This window comes from Nipponia nippon, unplaced genomic scaffold (genome assembly GCF_047370975.1).
Source record: "Nipponia nippon isolate SJK-2023a ecotype South Korea unplaced genomic scaffold, ASM4737097v1 scaffold_12, whole genome shotgun sequence".
Classification (NCBI taxonomy): Eukaryota; Metazoa; Chordata; class Aves; order Pelecaniformes; family Threskiornithidae; genus Nipponia; species Nipponia nippon.
The window spans coordinates 12634597-12656374 of record NW_028262313.1 but is presented as its reverse complement, the minus strand read 5'-3'; the positions used below and the strand labels follow the sequence as shown (position 1 = coordinate 12656374).

The 21778-nt window shown below is 57.9% G+C and overlaps 1 protein-coding gene across 4 annotated transcripts in view; it reads right to left on the bottom strand.

Annotated features, from left to right (window-relative positions):
- Positions 1-20651, bottom strand: part of FRMPD3 (FERM and PDZ domain containing 3) — a 66337-nt gene extending 45686 nt beyond the window's left edge. For 2 of the 4 annotated variants that reach the window (XM_087748830.1, XM_087748835.1), the window contains exon 1: positions 20550-20651. The gene's annotated coding sequence lies outside the window, so the exon portion shown is untranslated. Of the gene's footprint in view, positions 1-15297; positions 15337-19624; positions 19690-20549 lie in introns of those variants that run through there. The other 2 variants (XM_087748833.1, XM_087748832.1) reach the window with 2 other exon arrangements.
- Between the last annotated feature and the right edge of the window lie 1127 nt (positions 20652-21778).

Sequence of the window (21778 nt, the reverse complement as noted above, 5' to 3'; positions counted from 1 at the left end):
GAGGTCCACCCAGGAGCTCAGCGTGTCTCGATCTCCCCTGCTTGCCTACCATCTCTGTCTGGCCCTGGTAGCATCATTGCCCCCCTCCCACGGACGCAAACCCCCACCCCAGTGCAAAGCTGGCCCTTGCAGCTGCAGCTGAGTAAGTACCTGCTTGCCCGGCATGCCGGCTCCGTGCTCTGCATAGCAAGCACCAGCTTTTGCTTTCCTGACCTTACAGCCCTGCAGAGCAACCCAAATCTTCTTGGCAGAGATTTTTTTTTTCCCTACAGATGCTACTCTGTTGCTACATGAAGGAGCTGGGGGGGATGGACGGACAGACAGACAGGTGGGGAGAGGTGGACGATGAGCTGATTTCTGCCAAGCGAATATTGTATCTGGACTCTTAACAGGGAACAAGACACAATCCTCAGCGTGACTCAGCCTGGAAACACATGCTGCTTCCCAGCCCCACCGCCGGGACTGGCACGGCCCCATCGCTCAGCCACCGTCCCATGAGGGAGCAGCCCACAGCTGCTGCTCCAGTGCCCACCCCAAATGCATTTCACGGCCAGGACAGGTAGAGCCAGGCAGATCCTGAGACGCAGACAGGCTGTGCATGCCAGAAGGCAGCCAGGCAAAATGGGGGGTTGATGCTCTGCAGGACGAGCTGTGCGTGGCTGACACATTGCTCGCTCTCTCGCAGACCTCCTGAAAGCAGCTGTCAGAGCCTGTCTTGTTCCAGCTCCCTGCCTCTCCAGACACGCCGGTAATTCTGCTTCACCCTGCGTGTTCCCGGTTTGTTTCTCTCCGAGAGTGAAAGGATTTGAGCACCGGGAGCCTCAATGCTCTTGGAGAGCATCAAGAGCACCCGGCGGAGCAGAGAAATGGAAGGCACGGGACCACAAGCATACCCCTGGGCTGGTCCATGATGGCACCTCGTGCCCCAGAGCTCCTGCCAGGGGGACAGTGGTCTGTACAGGACACTGCTCACATCCTGGGTCAGGTTCAGGGGGCTGGGGAAGGCAGCAATATGTCCTTCTGTTCCTGTGTTTTACATGTGAAACTCCACATTCAGCTCCAGTGTTAACTGTGGGGCTGGGCAGGAACTGCCTCAAGTACCTTCTCTGGGTGAGCCCCACATGAGCATCTCTAGCCCTTTCCTTCCTAAAGTGGCTCCCTGAGCCTGGCAGGGGTCAGTGGCTATCCCAGCCCCAAGGAGCCAAAGCCATCCCCACGTGCTCCCCAGCCAGGGCACTGTGAGCACTGTATGCTGCAGCAGCCGCGGCTCGCCCAAATGGGTGCAAAACCCCATGCTGGGCGGGGGCGAGCCCCAGAGCAGGGCACAGCAATGCTTGGCTCCTGAATTTTCTAAGGGAGGTGCTCGGCATCACCTCCTGGGACCAGGGGGATGTTAGACCCCTCCCCTCTCTGCCCTCCCCCCAGCCAGCTCCATCTCTCTGGAGGACACAGCCCAGTGCCGATTAACGTGGGGCTGAGCATCCTCCTGAGGACATGCAAATAAACCCACAGTCCTTCTCACTCCTTAAATACTGGGGGAAAGTTACCCACGCCGCCTGTTTACGATAAATGCTGTAGTGCAGAAGCCAAAGAGTGACAGCTCTGAAGATGGCATGACAGCTCCGGCTGTCCCGGGAGGACCTGTCAAACTGTCACACAGCATTAACTACAACACATTACCGCACGGCGCCCTGCAACCTGCACCGCCACGGGGCTGCGGCACCCTTGCTATGCCGCAGCACCCAGAGCACCCAGTGTGTGGGAGCACTGCCTCCCCTCCATTACCCCTCTGGGCAGCCCCCTAGTCAAGGGGCACCGGCCACTGCTTTTGTCACCTGGACCCTTGCATCTCTTCTCCTGCAGCAGGATGCCTGCAGTCTGCTGCCCACAGGCTTTGCAGACCTTGGTGGACTGATGGGATCGGGCTGAAACAACCACTGCCACTCGAGCACCTGCAGCTGCGGCTGGCACAGGGGGCAGGGGACTGGGGTTGTGGGTATGATGGGGGAGTGACGGAGGTCCTGTGTGACAGCCCTGGGCCACCTCACACCCACACTGCAACAGCCCTCCAGAAACACATCCCCAGGGAGGAAGCTGGTGGTAGCACAGAGAGCTCGGGATGGGGCAAGACACCTTCCTATGCCCGCGCCGGTGGGGCTGGCCGAGTTCCCTGGGACACAGCCCTGCTCCCCATCCCCATCCCCTCCCTTACCACGTGCTATCTGCCCCTGTCTGTGCCACCGAGCCGCTGCAGCGTGAAGTAAACAGATCTGCCTACAGCACCACTACCTTGCTTTCACCAAGGGGAACTGAAACAAGCCCATTCTGCAGCAGGTCAAACCCACTGCTGGGCAGCAGCTGAGCCTCGGAGGAGAGGTGGCACAGCCCAGCATGGCAGCGGCAGCTCCCTAAACCGCCATGCCCGCTCACACCAGCCATGCTGGCATCCGGAGAGCATCGCAGAGCCAGGATCTACACTGCTCCTCATCTGCAAGTGAAACCACTGCCTGTGGTCTCCACAGCTGTCACCTTGGCACTTCTGGTGAATGACAATTCGTAGCCACTGGCGGGAACATGTCAGATGACTTTGTCTGTCCTGAGTCACAAGAAGCAGGAGGGAGAGCTGGAGCTTGGCCTTGGGAGCTCGTCGCCCCTTCCTCTGCCTGCTCAGATTGGTGCATTGAGGCAGTGACCGGCTCTGGGCAGCTGTGAGGCCGGGGTTAGGCATCACTGGCTGTTTGGGCACCAGCTGGGCCATTGATAGCACAAGGGGCAGCTGCAGTCCCGTGAGGCCGAGCCAGGAATGCCTCTCCCTGACCCTTCTAGTTTGGCCGAGAGCATTGAAATCACCTCCCAGAGACATGGACAAGGAGCCACCAGCCCCCGCCACCACCTTGGCGAGCTCCGGGCACAGCTTCTGCCATTTCCTACTTCACTGTCCAGATTAAAATCCTTCTGCTAGCCTATAAAAAAGGTAATCAAAATTATAACAACAACAATCAAACACTCTCGGCAGATGAGCCAGTTGGTCCTTAATACCTCCTGGCTGCCAGCAGCTCATTGTCACTGGGAGACAGGAGCTACAAGCTCTGTCCTAGGGCTAGGATGGACATCCATCTGGGAAAGCTGGGGGGCTCACGGGACAAGGAGTGGGAAGAGACGGGTTGGGGGTTCGGTCCCAGGATTCAGTGATGACTGCAGCGGTGGCCAAGCCCTCACGGGAGAGGAATGTTTTTCATAATAGCCCTATGCAGTGAAGCATGAAGGATGGAAGGCCACCGGATGGGTGGAAGGCCACCAACCCAAAGGGCACCCTGGGAGAAGGTCGGTCACAACCCCCCAAACTCTTCCGACTCAGAAAGCCGCCCGCTGTGCAGAGGCTGGGAGGGAGATGCGTGCAAGACCTCAGGAAAGAGGAGCTGGGCTCCAGGCCCACCATCTTGGTGCTAAATTCATACAAACCAGCCTCTCCCCCTGCCCGTTAACTACGCATGATAACGGGCTCTCTGCAAGCATGGGAAGGGGTCGCAATGAGGTTGGAGGGGAGCAGGCAGCCTGCCTGGCTCCAGGGGAAGGTGGCTAGCACAGACCTCTCCTCGCTGAACACACTGGGATGCTCTGGCACCCTCTGGGCACTCAGCTAGCCAGCTCTGAGCTGCGGTGGGAGAGGAGCCTCCGGTCATGCCTTACTGCTGGCAGGGAGCTGCATGGGTGCTGGGGAGGAAGGAGAGCTCACAGGCTTCCCGTGCTTGTGCTCAACCACAAAACCAATTATCCTCGTTGCAATTAAAAAGGAGGAGAGACAAAACCCTCTGACCCAGAGCATCTGCAAATCCTGGAGCCAGTGCCCATGGCAGAGGAAGGAGGAGCAGACCTCCCAGAGGCATGCCTCCCCGCCAGTCTGTTCGCACATTGGGGATGGATTACGCAGCAACGCTTTTGGTAATGACAGGTGGTACCACAAATTTGCAGGACAGAGATGCAATGCTCCCAAGTCCTTGGTCACCTCCTTACAGCCCCACCAGTCCCGCTGCCGCAGACATAGTGGTCGAGGTATATTGGAGGCTACAGGCAATAAGAGGCTCAGGGTCTAGGGGCAGTTTCCAAATAACGCCTAGGGCCACTGAGGCAGAGACGCAGCGTTATTGACTGCGAGATGCTTCCCGGTCTCCTTGGAGCTGTGGCTGGGGGCATTGCTTACAACCAGTGCGGGACTGGGAGATCGGAAACTTATCCAGCCCAGCTCCTTCATGGACAGGCAGGAGCCGGGCTCTGCAGCCAAATCACACAGGGACTGGGAGACCCACTGGTGTCACACCTGGCCTGTGCTCTTCATGCCAAGCAGAGCGATTCCTGGGGAAGCAGCCTGAGCTGAAGCTTGGGTAACAACCTGCCACCTTCTCAGCAGAGAAGCCTGCAGGAGCTGTGGTTAGCACATGTGAAGTTCAAGCCATTCCCACAAGGACCCTCTGTTGAACAAGCGCCCGGTGAAGGAGCAAGTGATGAGACGCTGTCATTTCAAAGCGGCCTGGGAGACGGACCTTCCCCACGTGCCACTGGCTCTCTGGCTGGATGCCAGCATGATTCCTCCTGACCACATGCCCAAGCCTTGTTTTATTGGTCCTATAAAACCCACATGCAGCGGCTCATACGCGCCAGCATCCCTGCTGACACCTCATTTGCAAGAATATTGCAGGTAAACACAGGCAAGTTATTAGTATCAGCGCTAGTGGAGACTATCTAACTTGGATCTCATCCTGCGTGAACAGGTAGCAAGGGAAGGCATTGCCATAAAGCAATCAGCATCTGAAGAGCTGAGACAAAGCAAACCCCGGCATCATCCTCTTACAGAGCCAAGGGATGGGAGCTGAGACTGGAGCATTCAGCTTCCCTCCCACAGCTACAAGGTCCTTCTCCCTCCCTGGAGGAACCCACAGTTCTGGGACAGCCCCAGCTCTCCGGGGATCACTCCCTTCCCTTGCCCAGCTCAGGCCTGGGTCCCCTCTGGGACTAAGAGGATTTTGACTGAGGAAAGCACCTTTAAAAAAGAAAAAAAAAATCTGCATTTTATTGCTGTTAAGCATCAGTGAGGCACACGCTGTGCTCTGTTGGCTGCGATCGTACAGATCCCCAGGCTGATGACTGCAGCTAATGGGGCGGGGATGCTGCTCGCAAGGTCTCTTTGTGTTCCCACCCCAGGCAGGACCAGGTATCTAACGCCTTCTCAGAAGTGTCTCTCTAATCAGTAGGGTTACAGCAGAAGCAGACCCAAGGCTCTTCTGCTCAAGTTCTGTGTACAGCCAGTGAAACGAGGAGTCTCATGAGAGCTGCTCGGAGGTGACGCAGCAGCAGCCAGGAGGAGAATTACCAGCTGCTCCACGCACAGAATACGATTCCCATTAAAGGGAGGAAAACAAAAAAGCAAAGCACAAAAACCAACCAAGCACCGAATCACTTCAAAGCACCCTCTGCCTAACCTGAAGAAAGGATCCTCTGCCAGCAAGAGCCCACAGCCTGGGAGATGCTCTCAGCGCAGCCTCCCCCCACCCCATGTCCCACCACCTACCCTACTCGTGAGATGGTAACGAGCTGCCTCCCAGGTGGGCTGCAGAGAGAAGCCTCCATGGGGTCCACGGGGTCTCTGAACCAAGATGTTGGGTGCAAAGTGCTTTGAAGCCCTACTTCTTGCGGGACGTATCACCCACCTCCCCTGGAAGGAATCAAAGCAGGGGGTCTGCAGGGTGTGGGGCAAACACTGCTGCAGCATCCCAGCACCCCAGGCTGACCCAGCCCCGGGTTTGGCTGTCTGGGGATGGGGGCGACCCTCCGCCAGAGCTGGGCGCTGGGGCCAGGTGACAGCTGCCAGGAGGAGAGGGCATGGACCCTGCCACAGCCAAGCCCCCGCGCCCCACGCAGCCAGCCCCTGCAGCTGGAGCACTTCCACGGGGAGAAGGACCAGGAGAGGAGCCACAATGGGCTGTTAACCGGGCATCCTGCTAATGGGAAAGGAAATTAAGGGCTTCCCAGAGAGACCAGCACCAGGATCCGGATTTAGTAGCATCGTTCCTTGGGGACTGCAAAGACAATGTAAACTCCCGGAGGATTAAACCTGAAGAGGATATCAAACTAACAGGGGGAGAGAAGAGGCCAGCACCATAGGAGGGATGGCAATTACAGAATTACCTGCCAGCCTTTAGGAAGATAAATGACATGAGATTTTATACACATAAACTGAGACTTAATACAGCCGGGGAGATGATCGGTGCCGGCGCAGGAGCAGCCTCCACTATCTGGCTGATGGCAGCACAGAAGCAAGGCCTGGAGAGTAGAGCAGGCAATAATGAGGAACTGGGTTTGCATGGCAGAGCCACGCGGGGAGCGATGCCGTCGCAGGGGAGCAGGGACAGACACGGTGCCTCGCTCCTGCCCAGAGAAGGATGGGGGGCGGCGGAGCCCATCACACACTGAGATCGGTGCTGTGAGAAACCTCAGTCCCTGCTTAACAGTCAGGTCAGGCAGCACCAACACTGCCCGGGCGCCTGGAAGAGGACGTGCTGTTTTTTCTCTTGCAGTCAGAGAGCACAGGGATGGTTTAACCTCTGCATGACGGGCCAGGCTGGTTTCTGCGTTGCTGCCTGTCCCAGACCCAGAGGCATCCCAGGACCTGCGGACAGCACACGTGGGCTTCGCGAGACCAAGACACAGAAATAATTCAAGACCAGAACAGGCTCTGCTTCCCCATGCTTAATGGGCAGCAAACCCAAGAGCCAGCTTGCAAGCCTGCAGAGAGCTGGCTGCCTGCCTCTCCTTTTCCAGGGCTGTGGATGGCTGAGCCCTCGGAGCTGGGCATTTCCCTTGCTCACTGCCACATCCCAGCCGGCAAGCAGCCGCCTCCTCACGGCCTTTCCAACCTTTGTCAATGCTGGGCAAGACCAGGCTTTGCTGCTTTCCACTCCAGTGCAGGCTGCACGGTTTGCCACCCCAGGTGCAGGGGTCCTGCCCCCCAGCTGGCCGCTTCCCAGCTCTCCTTGGTGGCGGGGGAGTGCACACACCCTACCCAGGCCCCGGGGACAAGGATCCGGGTTCCGTTCAGCCGTTGCCGTTTGGAGACATCTCCTCAGTCTCTTGGAAACGCTGCTGCGTGGGAGCTGCCGCTTGGGGAGTGAGTCACGCTGCCGGGCAGGCGAGGGTGGCACGCGGGCACACCAGGCACCGGCCACCACTCGCCCCCTGAGACTCCCCCGGGTGCCATGCCGCAGAAAGCCAGGGTGTCCCCATGGAGCTGCACCTCCCGCAGCTGGGTAACAGCCCCACACCTCCTGCCCCCCGCCCCGCTCCGCTGCTCTGGTCGCTGTTAAAGTGCCATGAAGCGTTTCCCAGCAGCTGCTTTTCCATGCCACGGCATCAGGGAGAGAGGGAGCAGCCCTGGGAAGGCAGCTCCTGCAGAGACGGAGACCCCATGTCCCACTGCACGGAGGCACATGGCATGAGAAAATCCTCCCCCCCAGCTCGGAGACAAGAGGACACTGAGGCACGGGGCGAGGAAAGGACTTGCAGCAGGAGATCACTGATGGTGCAGAAGCCCATAGACAAAAAGCTCCCCTGAGCCTCCTCGCCCTGGGGGAGGCATCCCCTGAGCCACAAGACAGCAGCCCAGCCACCCCCCTTTGGGGACCACCTCCTCACCTAGCCTCAGCAATAGCACAAGCTCCCCAAAAACCGATGGGATTATAAGCACCTCTTCTGAAAGGGAGCAAAATACAGATTATGCAAATACCTTGGTTACCAAAATGATGCTCCCTGAATGCTGAGTAGGAAAGAAAAGAGCCACGAAGAACGAAAATTTGTTTAGCCAAGAGCTGCATCACGTCTCTTCAAAGTGCCAAGAGGTGGAGAGGAGCCTCCCTGGGCAGAGAGGCTTTAGGAAGCCACCACAGCCCACTGACCATCACAGCAGGGACAGAGACGGCGCTCGGCATTTCCCTTTCCTCCCAAAGCACTTCAGGGACGTTACTATCACTTCCCTTGGAAGAATGAGGAAACCAAGGCACAGAAGGAGAAGGCACTTGGCCACTGAGACCCAGTGTGTGGAGACAGAGAAGAGGTTAAGGTGCTGCTGCGAGGATGCCCCAAGCCGGGCATCCTGCTGCTTCCCATTCCCCCGTGAGCACTCGCGGGCAGCTGGCGTTTGCTGCTGTGGCGTGACAGGTCGGACTTGCCAGAGTCAGCTTCACCTGGAGTGGAGGTGTTGAGAGAGGCAACAAGAGCACGGGGTTGAGGAAAAAAACTACGTGGGCTGCTTGGGATGGGCTGGGATGGCAGCAGCCACCATGGCAGGCAGGAGGTTGGTTAGGGGAGGGCTAAAGGGGGACCTGTGAGTCTTGATTCAACAGGCAGGGGCTGCCCTTCCTCAGCACATGGTCCCTGGCACGGAGGCAATGGTGTTCCCAAGGCCTGATGTTACCGGCTCAAGAGGAGCGGGGCTCAGCGTGCCACCCACCGCTGCACAGCCCTGGCCGTGCTCCTCTGCTCTGGGTTTCTTCCAGCCTCATCCGCCACCACAGTGAGTCAGTTTTGCAAGCCCAAGCCCTTGAGCATAGCTGGTGCCAGAGCCACAAGGGTGAGCATGGCTACTCTGCTGCTGAGAGCAGAGCGGGCCACAAGTGTGGTGCCATCCTTGGTGGCAGCAGAGGACCCTGACAGCTGTTTCAGCCTTGCAAGCAAGGCAGCTTTGGAACGATCAAGTGCTGATTTGGAAGGACGGAGGGTGACACATGTGAGACAAGGGCCATCAGGCAGCACAGCAGCAGTAGCACCATTTCACGCCTGGCCACATTTCCCCCGGTGCAAGGTGGATCTAACAGGGACGGCTGATATGATACTGCCATGCCATAACCATGCAGCATCCCTGAGCGGGAACAACCGCTTCTCACAACGTCGCTGGAGCTACCAGACCCTCACACAGGTCTGAGCTCCCGGCACACCAGTCCCTGCCCTGCGCACACTCGCCTGCCTGGCAGTAGTCACCCGCCGAGTCCCACTGACGTTGCACGGGGAGGAAGAACAACTCATGACGCAGTAAATGCGAGCAGAGCCAGCCGCACGATGCTATTTCCTATCCCCATGGAGCAGAGAAGCCATAAGTCAGCGGGAATGCTCTTTGCATCGTCTCCATGCACTGATGCCAGGCAGATTTATGGTAGCAGTGCAGGCACTGCCGCGCCAGTCCGGCAGCCCAGCATCCTCTGCTGCAGCCAGTGGCAGGAGCAAGTGTGAGCGTCTCTGTGGACGGCACCAGTGACCCCCTCCCTCTGCCAGCACTGGCTGGCCAGAGATAGCGAAGCATGTCCTTCAGTGCTCCAGGGTGGGTGGGGACCCAGATTTTGCAAAGTCCACGAAGCTCGGCAAAGCCCCCCGCTCGGCTGCTCCCGATGGGCCAGCTGTCCGAGGACGTGGGACCCCGCGCTGCAGTGCAAGCCCTTCGTGCTCCTGGTCCTGCGGGAGGACCCTGCCCTCCCTCCTCTTGTCACAGCCCCTCTTTGGGCACCTTTCCAGCACAGCCTGTTTGCAAACAGCCTGGTGCAGCTATTGCACACATAGGAGGTGCCACATGTAGACCGGTGGCATCGCTTGCCCAGGAGGTACATGGCTCCTCCAGCTGCTGCCTTGGTGCAGGTGGCCGCCCCGGGGGCTCAGGCAGCAGGACAGAGCCCAACCCAAACCAGCACTGGGAAGAGCTGCAAAGTCAGCTGAGCCTTTTCCATTTCCAGGGTGAAATGCCTGCCTGAGGACGAGGACTTTGCCTTCTTGGACCATGACAGCAGCTGCCACCTCAAATCCATCTCTGGATTTGAGTGCCCCAACAATATTTCTAGAATCCAGGAGTTTCTTGTCATGCCCAGGGATAGACAGATCTCACCCCCAGCTGCTCTGCAAGCCCCTGCACGGCTGCCCAGCCCCTTCCCAACCCTGCCTTGCCCTCGGGCAGGTCTCCTCCACCACAGAAAGCCATGTTTGGCCTCTTGGCACTCCTGCAATGCCAGCGTTTGCTCACAACAACATATATGTTGGACTTGCTTTTGATCAGCAAAAAAACACCTCATTCTTATCTTCTCTCCGTCCTGAGCTCACACTACCTCAGGAGAGACAAAAAGTTAAATTCCTGTACAAGGTGAGAAAAGCCAGATGCCTCCTGCTACATATAACCACAACAAACAGCGCAGGCACTTTGCAGAACCTCTGTGACACCAGTAATCCCACCTGCCACAGATACAGCTCCTGACTTCTCTCAATTAGCTCTAACTCTCTTATTCTTTCCCAAAATCAAGCATCCTGTGCTCTGCTGGGGGAGCAAGGGGCTTGCTGGAGGTGCGAGTCCACCCAGCAGGACTAACCTCAGTTTCTACCCACTTCAGGTGGAACAAGACTGCTGCATGATGCTGGGGACCAAGTGACTGGGTGGCAGCGCCTGGTCCTCCCTCCCATCCAGCACCCCACTCCTGCCTACTTCAGCATCCCGCAGGCTGTTCCACCACCTTCCTTCCCCCCAGCAACCCCGCTAGGCCACCCCCAGCACCCCAGCCCCGCTGCTGTGGCATCCCTGCATCCAAACCAAGGAACAGGTTTGAGAAGTTGCAGAGCCTTCACCTTAACACAGAGCCTTAACGCAAACTGTGGGCAGCTGAAGGCAGGGAGGGTGGCAGATCTGCTCACAGCATTGCTGGTGCTGTGAGAGTAGGACACTGCTCCGGGACGCTGGCACTGTGTGGCTTTACACCAGGGATGGCTTATGGAGGAGGGTGCAGGTCTGTCTGGTGGGATCAGAGCTCCAGCCTCCCGTATGGACAAGGTGGATTTGTTCCCGGCTGCCTGTCACCTCCCAGCCACACTCACTCACTCTGCCAAAGAAAGGGCTTAGCTTTGGGGACCAGAGCTCACATCCTGGTGAGCCCCGCCGTAGGGTCTCTCCTCCCTCGGGCTCAGGCTCCTGGGAGCTCAGAAGACCTGGAAGGAGTCCTGCTGATGCTGCTGGCCTCTCCCACTAATGCCAGCTGGCCACAGGGAAGCATCCTGGCATTCCTCCCCATGCTTTTGCTGATGGGGATGAAGGCAGAGATCCTGCTGTGCCTCCTCCTATGAAGATACAGCAATGGTAGAGGGGCTTTCTGCAGACAGCCAAACCTCTCAGCTGCCCACACACCACCCATCTCCCCAGGCCAAAAAGCTGCAGCCTGTATTTTCACTGCCCTCAGGAAAAACAGCTCGGGCATTCAGGCAGTTAGATCCCCATGGGTTGTATCTGAACTCTTCCAGGTACCATCATGGTCCTTTGGAGATGTTTGGGGATTTTTGCTGCCAGCCCACTTAGAGACACCCATCAGTCATATGACAAAGAGCCACTAGATCACTCCCGGTCCCTGGCTAGAGCACAGGGATCTCTATCTGCCCCTGGGATGGGAGAGGCTTGCACAGGGATGGAGAGCAGCCAGCCCTGGTAGATACCACCCAGACACCATCTCAAGTCTTCCTCAGAGAGACCTGGGTCCAACCCCAGCAGCTGGGAGGAGGGATGTGACAGCCAAGGCGGGCTGGTTGTACACGCTGATGGCAGCATGCTCTTGTTGACCTCCTGGCCCACCTCCCACCAGCACTGCGTCAGCCTCCCGGGACTGTGGGCAGCAGCAGGAGGAGCATTTCCAGCTCGTGCTTGTAAAGGAATGGAGGGAGCAACCTCCAAACCGCTCCCCGTGGAGGGACAGATTGCTTCAACTGCCTGTGGGCAGTGCTTTCCCACTGCTCTCTCCACCCAAAGGCAGCGCTCCATGGTAATTCTCAGTACTGACCAGTCCATGATCTTTGCATGGCCAAGCCCCCCCATTGCAGCCTGAAGTCAATGGGAGCAAGCAACAGCAAAGATAAAGAGAGGGGGATGGATGCTCAAAGCTGGCTGCAGACAGTGATGGAAGCGGGCACAGGATGCAAGGGAGCATTGGAACAGTGGAAATAAAGAAGGGCAGAGCAAGGAAGTATGACCTGAAAGAAGCAGTTAAGCCTCCAGAGAGGAAACGCATGGCAGGGCATGGACCGAGGGTGGATACCCACAGGGGGAAACGGACCCACCTGATCCACCCAGTGGCCTTCTCCCACCTGCTCCCAGATGAGCAGAGCACTCGCTGTAGGCTACGCCACAGCCAGGCAATGCTGGGGAACAGATCTGCTCAGAAAAAGTCCCAAAGCTGGGCGGAGGCCTGAGACACAAGTTCTTTGGGGCAGGGACCACATCTTTTCCATCCTCTGCATCTGTCCCAGCGCCCAGCTGAAGAGCTGGCAGGACAGCAGTGCCTTGTACCCAGCCTGCCCACAGCACTCATAGCAGCAGGCTGGGAACCAGAGCTGCCTGCAGTCTTGCCAGGCCTCTGTAGGCATTTCAGCTGAGACATGCCCCTGGATTTGTTAAAGCACTTATGATATGAGTGATGGCAGAAGGATATTGGCTACACCACATCGGCTGCCCTTCCTGCATCCTTTTTAGCATTGCTCCTTTTAATAACTCCAGTTAATATTACATGCCTCTACCAAGAGTCCTTTTAGACCAGCAGCCTCGGAGTTGCTTGGAAACTGTTTGCTGCAGCGACCGAAAGCCGCTGTCGGGAGGGCTCGACGCCAGCCCGCTTCCCGGTGCTGCCAGCACTGGGAACCCAGCGGAACAACCATGCTCCCTTCGCTGGTGTGCACTGGGAGCCAGAGGAAGCAGAGATGAGATGGGAGCAGCTCCGACACGCACCGGGGATGAGAGAGCCAGGAAAGGCTCGGGGACCGCGGGGCTTGTTGGAGGACTCGGAGAGCCCACAGCTACGTTTCAAAACATTCCCGGCCAGAGGGTAAGGGCGAGTTTCCAGACCAGCATTCATGGAAAACGTGCTCAGCCTCACAAGATTTATTTGGCCAAATCTGGACATTGAATTTAATCATTAAGAAGTGAGAGAGAGGGTTTTGCTTTACAGGCAAGTCTCGGTGCGGCCTTAATGGTGAAGTCATTTACCGACACCTCCGTAATACTCTATGAATAATTAGGTATTTTTTCCAATTTATGGCTTACTGTAAAATGCTGCTACAGTTTTGGAGACAGTACTTTTTTTTTTATACTGTAGCAATGACAAAAAGCATATTTCATTGCACGAATGGCAGCGTAAGTATATTTATCCATTGGCCAGGATTCTGTGGTACACTTCCCTCTCTAATGGCTGTACAAACATATATACATCCCAGATTTATACCTAGATTTTCCATACTTTGCTTTTAATTTACATAATATGTGAAATTTTCTACATAAAATGGAGAAGAGCACCAAGCCGTTCCTGCCAACCCAACCGCCCGAATTCAGCGCTCCCCTGTCTTGCACCGCCCCTGTTTCCCCGTGGTGACAGTGCTCCGGGGATCCCGCAACCGCCTTTGGGATCCCACCTTTTAGCTCGGTGCTGCCAGAGAGAAGGAAGGCCAAGGGGGAGGTGGGCGAGGACCCCAGGGCCAGCTCCATGCGGGAATCCCCAAGAGAAGAAACGTGAGGGGAGCAGGTTCTGCCAATGCTGGCAAAATGCATTTCCAGCACCATCCCACCTGACACCTTCCTCCATCGCCCCAGTGAAGCACTGCCTTTTTTTTTTTTTTAATATTATGGAATTAGAAGTCTGATTGATATGAATATGTAACAACGCTGCTTTATTAATAGCAGCTGCATTATCAGTTCACTCCCTGCTATTGGCAGGAGATCTGGGACAATATGTGGTTTGAAAACTAAAGCGAAATGCAACCCGCAAAGGCAGTGTCAGCGAGATAATTTCATTCCTTCTCCCGGTGAGCAGGCCAGGCTGACGCAAACACGATGGTCACTGATGCATCGCCATTGCTCTTTCTGCCTGGTCGTGGGAGCAGGCACTGGGACGGCTCCACAGTGTGGATGGTCCCAAGCACGCCACACAGCCATCTGCAAAAGGATCTGCAGCCAAGGCCCCCAGCACAGGCAGAAGACACCCCTTCAAGCTGGGGAGCACCACAGCCAGCTTTAACCTCTGCAAATTGAGGTCATTTGGTACAGAACATCACACAAATCTCCCTGGCACGGGTAATAAACTCCCTTTGCAGTTTGCTTTCCTTACTCCCCCCATCGCCACCCTGGAGGCTTAAATGAAAACAAGATTACAAAGGAGATTGGATTGGACATATTTCTGGTGTGCTATTTTAGCTGTAAATTATGCCAGCTTCATAAAACCCCAACTGTTCTTTCCCGAGATCCCTGCATAGATTGGCTTGCTAAGATCAGGCGACCGGGCGCTCGCTGCGGGCAGGCATTGTCTAGCAAAAAATGCTTAGGGAGTCCAAACAGTAGCAAGATGCTATAGTGCTACATATATAGATAGATATACACACACACATATATATGCACGTACACATAGGCATGGCAGCACCCAAGAACTTCCCATGCCTGTTGATTAGCTAAACAGTGACACACACAGGTCTTCCAAGCCCCTATTTGCCGGGCTTTGACAATCCGACCCTACAGATCATCTGTGCTGTTTCGCCTGCCTGTGCCAACACAGCTGATGCTTCCTCAGCCTTAGCTAATCCCAGGAGAGAGCGAAGCATCAGGCAGCGCAGTCCGAAGCAAGGCTGGATGCGAGGTATGGGACATGGGGCCATGCTCTGTCATGCTGCACGGAGCGAGCGTGAGTTAGCACATGTGGCGAGACGAGCAAGGCTTGCTGCTGTGGCAGCCGCAGGGCTCCCAGCCCCGGGCAGGGCTGGGGAGCAGGGCTCTGCAGCACCAATGCAAAACAGCCACAGCCTGAACTTTGCTACAGCAAACCTGGCAAGAGGTTTTGCAATTCCTCTCACGAGCATCACTGCACCTTGGCTGTGCTCCACGACCCTGGAGGACAGAGCAGCCAGGCTCCTAGCACACAGTGCTGCTTCAGGGAGAGACTAGCAGCGCTGCCCAAAACTAAAAGGACAACAGCTCGGTTCACGCTCAGCTGCAGTCCCCGGCCTCTCTCCTACAGTGCTACCAACACTTGCTCCCCCCGCATTAGGGGCTGCCTCCACACTGTGCTGCCTGCACTACAAAGGTGCGCGCAGCGCAGGCAGCTAGGCAACGGGGACCTTGAGCAGAGTGCCACAACTCTGGCTGCTGCAAGCACTCTGCCACATCCAAGGGACAAGTGCCGCTCTGAGCCCTGAGGAGACAAAGCCAGCAAAGCCCCCACAGCCCACAGGAGCCCTCCTCCACCCGCTCCCCATTACCTGGAGGGAGACGGCTGGAGCGCGGCAGCACACTTTGCCTTTCCCCGAGCAGACACGGCAGTGAGCCGTCTCCCCTGTCACACTCCCACGGCTCCACCTGCTCGGAGCTGAGCCTGGTCCCACCGTGCTTCCTGCACGCGCCGGCTCACAGCCCGCATGAACGACAGAAAGAAAAACCCTCCCTGGCAGGACAGCTCCAGCCCGTCTTGTCCATCCTCCTCTCCACCTGGCCCCTCCGGGCAATGCTACAGCAGACTTCGTTTTGCACATCTGTCCCAAGTCTCCCACGTGAAGAATCCCTGCAGGGTCAGTGACCTTTGAGGAGACAATGCAATTTGTGGGCAGACATCTGCACGTCTTCTCCTAAGGTAGGATACAACATCCTACCTGCAAACCAAGAGGCAATGCAAGCTGGCAGAGGTGTTTGCATCGCAACGTCACGTATTAGGAAGAAAGGGGCAGAAGCCCAAGAGTGGTCAAGGCAGCATGATGCTGGACAGATACGAAAGGGTTCGTACCCAAAGACCCTGGGGTGCCTCACCTTGCTCTCTGATGGGGAGCTGCATCTCCCTCACGTGGACACACATGCATGTCCCCACCTGTGACAAGCCGTCTCCGCACGTTACTGTGCCTTTCACCACTGGGAGCTGGCACGGGGCTTGTCTGCATGTGTACGTATCTATCAATACAAAACCAGGCTTCCTAGGCAATCAATAATGCTATTTAAGAGATAAATCTCACTATTGACTGGCTGCTGAGGCCAGCTCCTGATTAATTTAAAAGAGAGAGAGAGAGAACGGCAAGGGAGCTCAGAAGTGTTCCCAGCGTCGCTGGGCATCAGTCCCGCGTGCTCAGGCTGTGCAGGCGGGGATGGATTGAGCTGGGGATGGATTGGGCCGTCTGTCTCCGGGTTTCAACAGGACAGGGCTGTGCAGGGACCTGTCTTCTAAGGGGGATGCAACTCCACCACCAAACACCTCCATGACCTGAGACCAGAGCCTCGGGTCTCTTTAAACCCAGCAGGGACCACAAGGTACGGCTAGGCAGAGATATGCTGATTTTTACCCAGCTGAGGATCCGTACGCCCTTGGGGAAGAAAAGGCCCATCTGTGAACATGTGTGAGCACTCGCTGTGCCATGCACAGATTAAAACTGGACATTGCATTCCCTGAGTCCAGCTGTGGCTGTGCCAGATTTGAGGCTTCTCTACCATCCCACACCCAGCCTTGGTGTTTTGATCATCACTTAGAGTGGGTCAACGGGGCTGTTGGCTGCCAAGCCCTCAAAAGCGGCTTGTGGCCACTATGTCTCCGTCCTGGCTGCAGAAGTCTCAAGCTGCAACCCACCACTGGCCCTCCACTTTCGGGAAAGGACGACTCCCAACAGAACAGGTCACAGCAGGGGATGAGCCCAGCTCACCCAGCCTTGCAGGGGAAGGCTGTGAAGGAGCCATCCATCTCCTCCCTGTGGAGGAAAGCCATCCGTTACAAGCATTCAAGGGAGAACGACAGAAGGGAAAGCACTGCTGAACCCACAGGACAGTACTGCCACACCAACAGATTGCCACTGCACTGCCCAGAGATAATATTCAGTGAGATCAGAGATTTTCAACCCTCCAAGCAGCAAGGATCTGAACAAACTCCCAGCAGGAGCCACAGAAGAAGAAAGACTCTGTCTTAGGTCGGCTGGATCAATTGGAAAAAAGATGTGTCCTTCAACAACCCAGGGGCATCTTCCACCCCGCAGTGCCTGAGGCCACCACCTCCCCAAGCTGCAGGACTTCAGGATGGATGGTGCCACGTTTCCAAGCGCTTCTCCCTGGCTGATGTGGACCTGTGTCTCTGTCCCCTAATTTCAGAGCCGGAGCAACCCAACAGCACCAGTGCTGCGGATGGGTGCTGGATGGGAAAGAGCAGGTCCAAACAAGCCCTGCTCTGCCAGGGAGCAAAAGGCCCCATTACATCAGCTCATCTCCCTCCTCCCATCGCAGGCTCTGAGACATCACCCAGAGATGTCACAGCTGAGCCCTGGGAGGGGAAGGCAGCATTGAAAAGTATCTCAGCCCCAGGACATTCGAGCTGCTTTCTGCCCCACGGCAGGAGAGATGGGAGCAGTCCTGCTGCCCCGGGCCCCAGCGATGGTGGGGGGCTCATTCAGTGGAAGACCCCCAGACGATCTGAGCCTTGTTCCAGCCAGGCTGGAGGCTCCTCAATGCAGCAACTGACTTGATCATTATATAAACACTTTTTTCACTACAGAAACGTGGTGCCTGTGGGCTGGAGCTGCCCTGGCAAATGACACTGAACTCATGGGTATGAATCAGGAGAGAGGCTTGCTGCTGGTTTCAGCAGGAGAGGAGAAGGACTGGTGCTAAGGCAGAGCTGAGGACTTGAGGCTTTGTCCTTCAGTGCCAGGGAGCAGCTGCCAAGCAAACCATAAAAAGCATCTTCCTGGTATCACGGAGCTGCGATTGGAGGCAAAATCCCAGCTCTGCAGACCCGCAGGCAAGTCCCAGAGCCCTGTTTCCCACTCGCCTCCAGTGCACAGGTCAGCTCCCACCAGCTCAGGTGGTGAAGCAAAACACGAAGGCGGCTGGTGCAAACAGCGCCTTATCACCCGACTGCTTCCCGCTTGGGGACTTCTCCTGTGCTAGACTGGGCTTTATGCTTTTAGGCTTCAGTTCAAAGCTCAAACTAGCTTACTTCAAGACAGAAATGAGCTTCAGAGCTCGCTACAAGCACACCATTGTTCACTGCAAGCATCAGGCTGCCCTCCTGCCTCAGGAAGCTTGAGGCCAAAGGGTCCCTGTCCACCTGAACTCATCAGGTGGCACCTCTTCCCTTCCCTGGCCTTGCCTCCAGCACCCTGCGCCTTGGCTTACAGAGAGAGGGACCAAGCCGGAGCTCATTTCAGTTGCATCCCCAGTGTGCTCCCCCCACCCACCACTGTACAAAGAGGATATGGCTTTGCATCTGCTCCACAGACCCTCCCTTAACAAGCGATCCCAGTTCCCCTGTGCTGGGAAAGCCTCCCAGGAAGCCAAGTCAGCTGCTGGCAGCCAGCGGCATCGGCCCGTGGGATGGGATCGGGGACTTCACACTGGGACAAGCTGCAACAGCTGCAGGGACAGCCCTTGGTGCCAGCAGTGCCAAAGCCCTGGGAAGAGGCAGACATGCTCCGACCGCGGGGCACCAGCAGCTTGGTGCTACGCACGCTGGAGTTACCCACAATGCTTGGTGCTACCCACTGTGCCCCCCTCACGGGTGGGTCCCACAGCAATTGCCCGCAACGATGCTGTAGTTGGGGCTTTGAAGTGGTGCTGCAGCACGATGGTGGCTGTTGGCATGCCAATCAAGCAGGCAGGCGGCACACTGAACTGCCAAACCAGGAGAGCAGCCACGCTACTGGATATGGACCCACGCCAGAGTGCCCCGGGGGCTCCTGCAGCAGCATCGCACAGCCCGAGGAGCTCAGCTGCTCTCAGCCGATGCCCTCACCAAGCACTAGGCACTCCTCGGTGCACGCAGCCCATGGAGCCCACTCCTCATCCCACCACAGCCCCTGGAGCCCACTCCCCACCCCACCACAGCCCTGCACCATTGCGTCCCAGCTCCAGCCGGCAGCTGTTTACAGACACGAGCGCCAGCTCACCCGTGCCGCGCCGGGGACTGCGTGGCGATAGCTGTGCTGGAAGGAGGCAGAAAGCGTGTGAGCAAATGAAAGGGAAAGTTCAGTATGGGGGGGGATGACCACGGCAGCAGGTCCTCAGCGAGCAGCCAGAGAGCGGGAGGCTGCAGGCTCAGCCGCACGCCGGCGCTCAAAGGCACAGGGAGAGGGCACTGTCTGGGCAGGCGATGACCAGAGGGTATGTTGGAGCAGTCCCTGCTTAAAAAAAAAAAGGGGGGGGGGGCGGGGGGGAAGGAAAAAAAGATGTTTTTTGTTTGCTGCTCAGGTGTGGCATGAACTCCTCGCTGCAGGACTACATGGATGCCAGCAGCTCACGCAGGAGCGTGGGTGATTATGGAGGGCTGCTAAGCAGAGGGAAGCACCCTGCCCGGGTCTCTGCCCAGAACGGAGGCAGTGCCAGCCCTCCCCTGCCCTTAGCACCTGCCTCCACCCAGAGATGGGCCACAGGCTGGGCCTCCCCTGGGCCTGACCCAGATCCGCTCTTGCCCTCGAGGCAGTCTGGTGCCCGGTGAGGCTCTCACGCACAAGAACACACGTCCCAGCCCGCCCTGGTGCAAACCAGCTTTTCTCTCCTCCACCCTTCCCTTGTAGACATGGGGAAACTGAGGCACAGGAAGGTGGAAGGTGGCACACAACTCACTGGTTGTCATGAGAGAAGACAAAGACGTGAATGTTTTCAAATTGCTCTTCCCCAAAAGCAAGCCGTGTCTCTCTACCAGTCCTGCTGCTGACAAGGAGGAGAACTCATCCCATCCAAATTGCTCTAGAACAGGGAAATGAGAAAAAAAGCCCAAACAAGCCCCAAACCAGAAGCCAAGTGTGTTCTTCTCTGTTCTTTCATCTCAATCAGCCATGATCCGTGATGATGACCGCCACGACACCGGACTAACACGGAGAATGTTGTCACCCGGGAGAGTGCCAAGGTGACCTGGGGGGCAGCGGTGGAGCTCCCTGCCCTGCGCCCCACTTTCTCTGTGCAGCCTTGCCCTGCCCAGGCACCCCGAGATGGGGAAAGCCACCTCAGGTGAGAGTGCTGCTCAGCAGCACTGATCCGATCCAGACCACGCAAGCCCCTCAAACCAGATTCCTCCTCCCGTGCATCATGGCGCATACCTCCCGCAGATACACCGTCCGGGGCCACCGAGGCTGCGACTGGGAGATGGGGCAGCGGGACAACCAAGAAGGGGATACCCCCCCGGCGCCCGCAGAAGGCCACGCACACGTCTCCAGCTGCCCCTGCAGCCCGGGCTCCCGCACGAGGACGAGGCAGAGCCCCGCTCCAGCAGCTACGGGCAGCTCCTGGGCACCCAGAGCATCCCTCCCGACGCGCCGTGGGAAACACGGAGCCGCCTGGCATTAGGGTGTTAGAAAGTGCCCGGGAGGAGACGGCAGGCCTCCTGCCTCCTCGCAATCCCCTCGCTCCAGCCAGCGCGTCCCCGGGGAAGCCAGCTAACTCCCGCCAACTGGCAGCGCCCCAGACGGAGCGCAAGACCGACGGGTCTCCCCGCCGCCGCGCCCCGCTGCATCGCGGCAGGCACCCCTCGCCCCCCGGGACAAGGGCTCACCTGGGTTCCGCCGCCGCCGCTCCCTCCGTAACCCCCCGGAGCCTCAGGCGGGCGGCGCGGCGGGCGGCGCGGCGCGGCGGGCGGGCAGGGCAGGGCACCCGCAGCCCCCCGCCGCCGCCGCCCCCATGGCCCGCCGCCGCCCTCAGCGCTCAGCCGGGGCCCGCCGCCTCTGCTGCCTCCGCCCCGCAGCGCCCGCCCCCGCCATGCCGGCCCGGCCCGGCGCCCCCCGTTCCCCCCGGCCGGCCGGCGGCGGCGGGCGCTGTGGCGGCTCTGCGGGGCGAGGGCGGGCGGCGGCGGCGGCGCGGGGCGGGGCACGGGGCGGGCGGAGGCGGGCGGACCCCGCAGCACCCCCGGCGGGGGGGGGGTCGCCCGCCTCGCCTGGGGAGCCGGCGGGCATCGCCCCCCTCTCCCTCCCGGACGCGCCCGGACGGTCGCCTTCGGTGGGTGCCGAAGCAGCGGGCACCGGAGGAGCCCCCTCGCCCACCTCCTCACGCCCCCCGCGGGGTGCGCTCCTGCCCGCCGCCGGCTCCATCCCCAGCCGAAGCATCTCTCCGGTCCCCCCCCGCCTCCAGCCCCGCACCGCCGGAGACAGCCCAGCAGGCCTGCGGGCAGAGCGGCAGGCGGTCACCTCAAACCCCTGCTCCCTTTCCCCTTCCCAGCAGCCCGGGTGCCTTTCCCACCGCTGCTGGGTGCTGAGCCAGCCTGCCCAGGCACCCGTCCGCAGCGGCGGAGGCTCCTTCCCCGAGCACCAGCCCCTTTCAGGGCCACCACTGTGCCTGCCCTGCTCCCCCTGCAAGCCCCTCTGCCTGTGGCACTTCTCCTTGAAGACCACTTGCCATTTTTTCATCTGCTCACTCAACGTCATGAGACCCTTCTGCAGTGCTCCATTAGCTTTTTTATTATAATTATTACCTTTAGACACTATGTACGATGTGCAAACATTGACGAGTTACTCTTCATCGTCTTTTCCAAATGCATGGGATTGTCTGCTTGCCCATCCATAGGTAACTCCATGGTAACCTCCCTCCCAATCTGGAAGAAAAATCAACAAACGCTCTTAAGGAAACTATGTTATCAATGCATAAAAAGAGGTTTGTGTGCATTTCTTATTAAAATATTGGGAAACGAGGGCTGAGAGGAAGGTTACCATGGATCTAGGGAATTCAAGTACACTATCAGCTGGCTAGCATCCTCAGGAAAGAATGTTAATAGATTTGCAAGCCATGAAT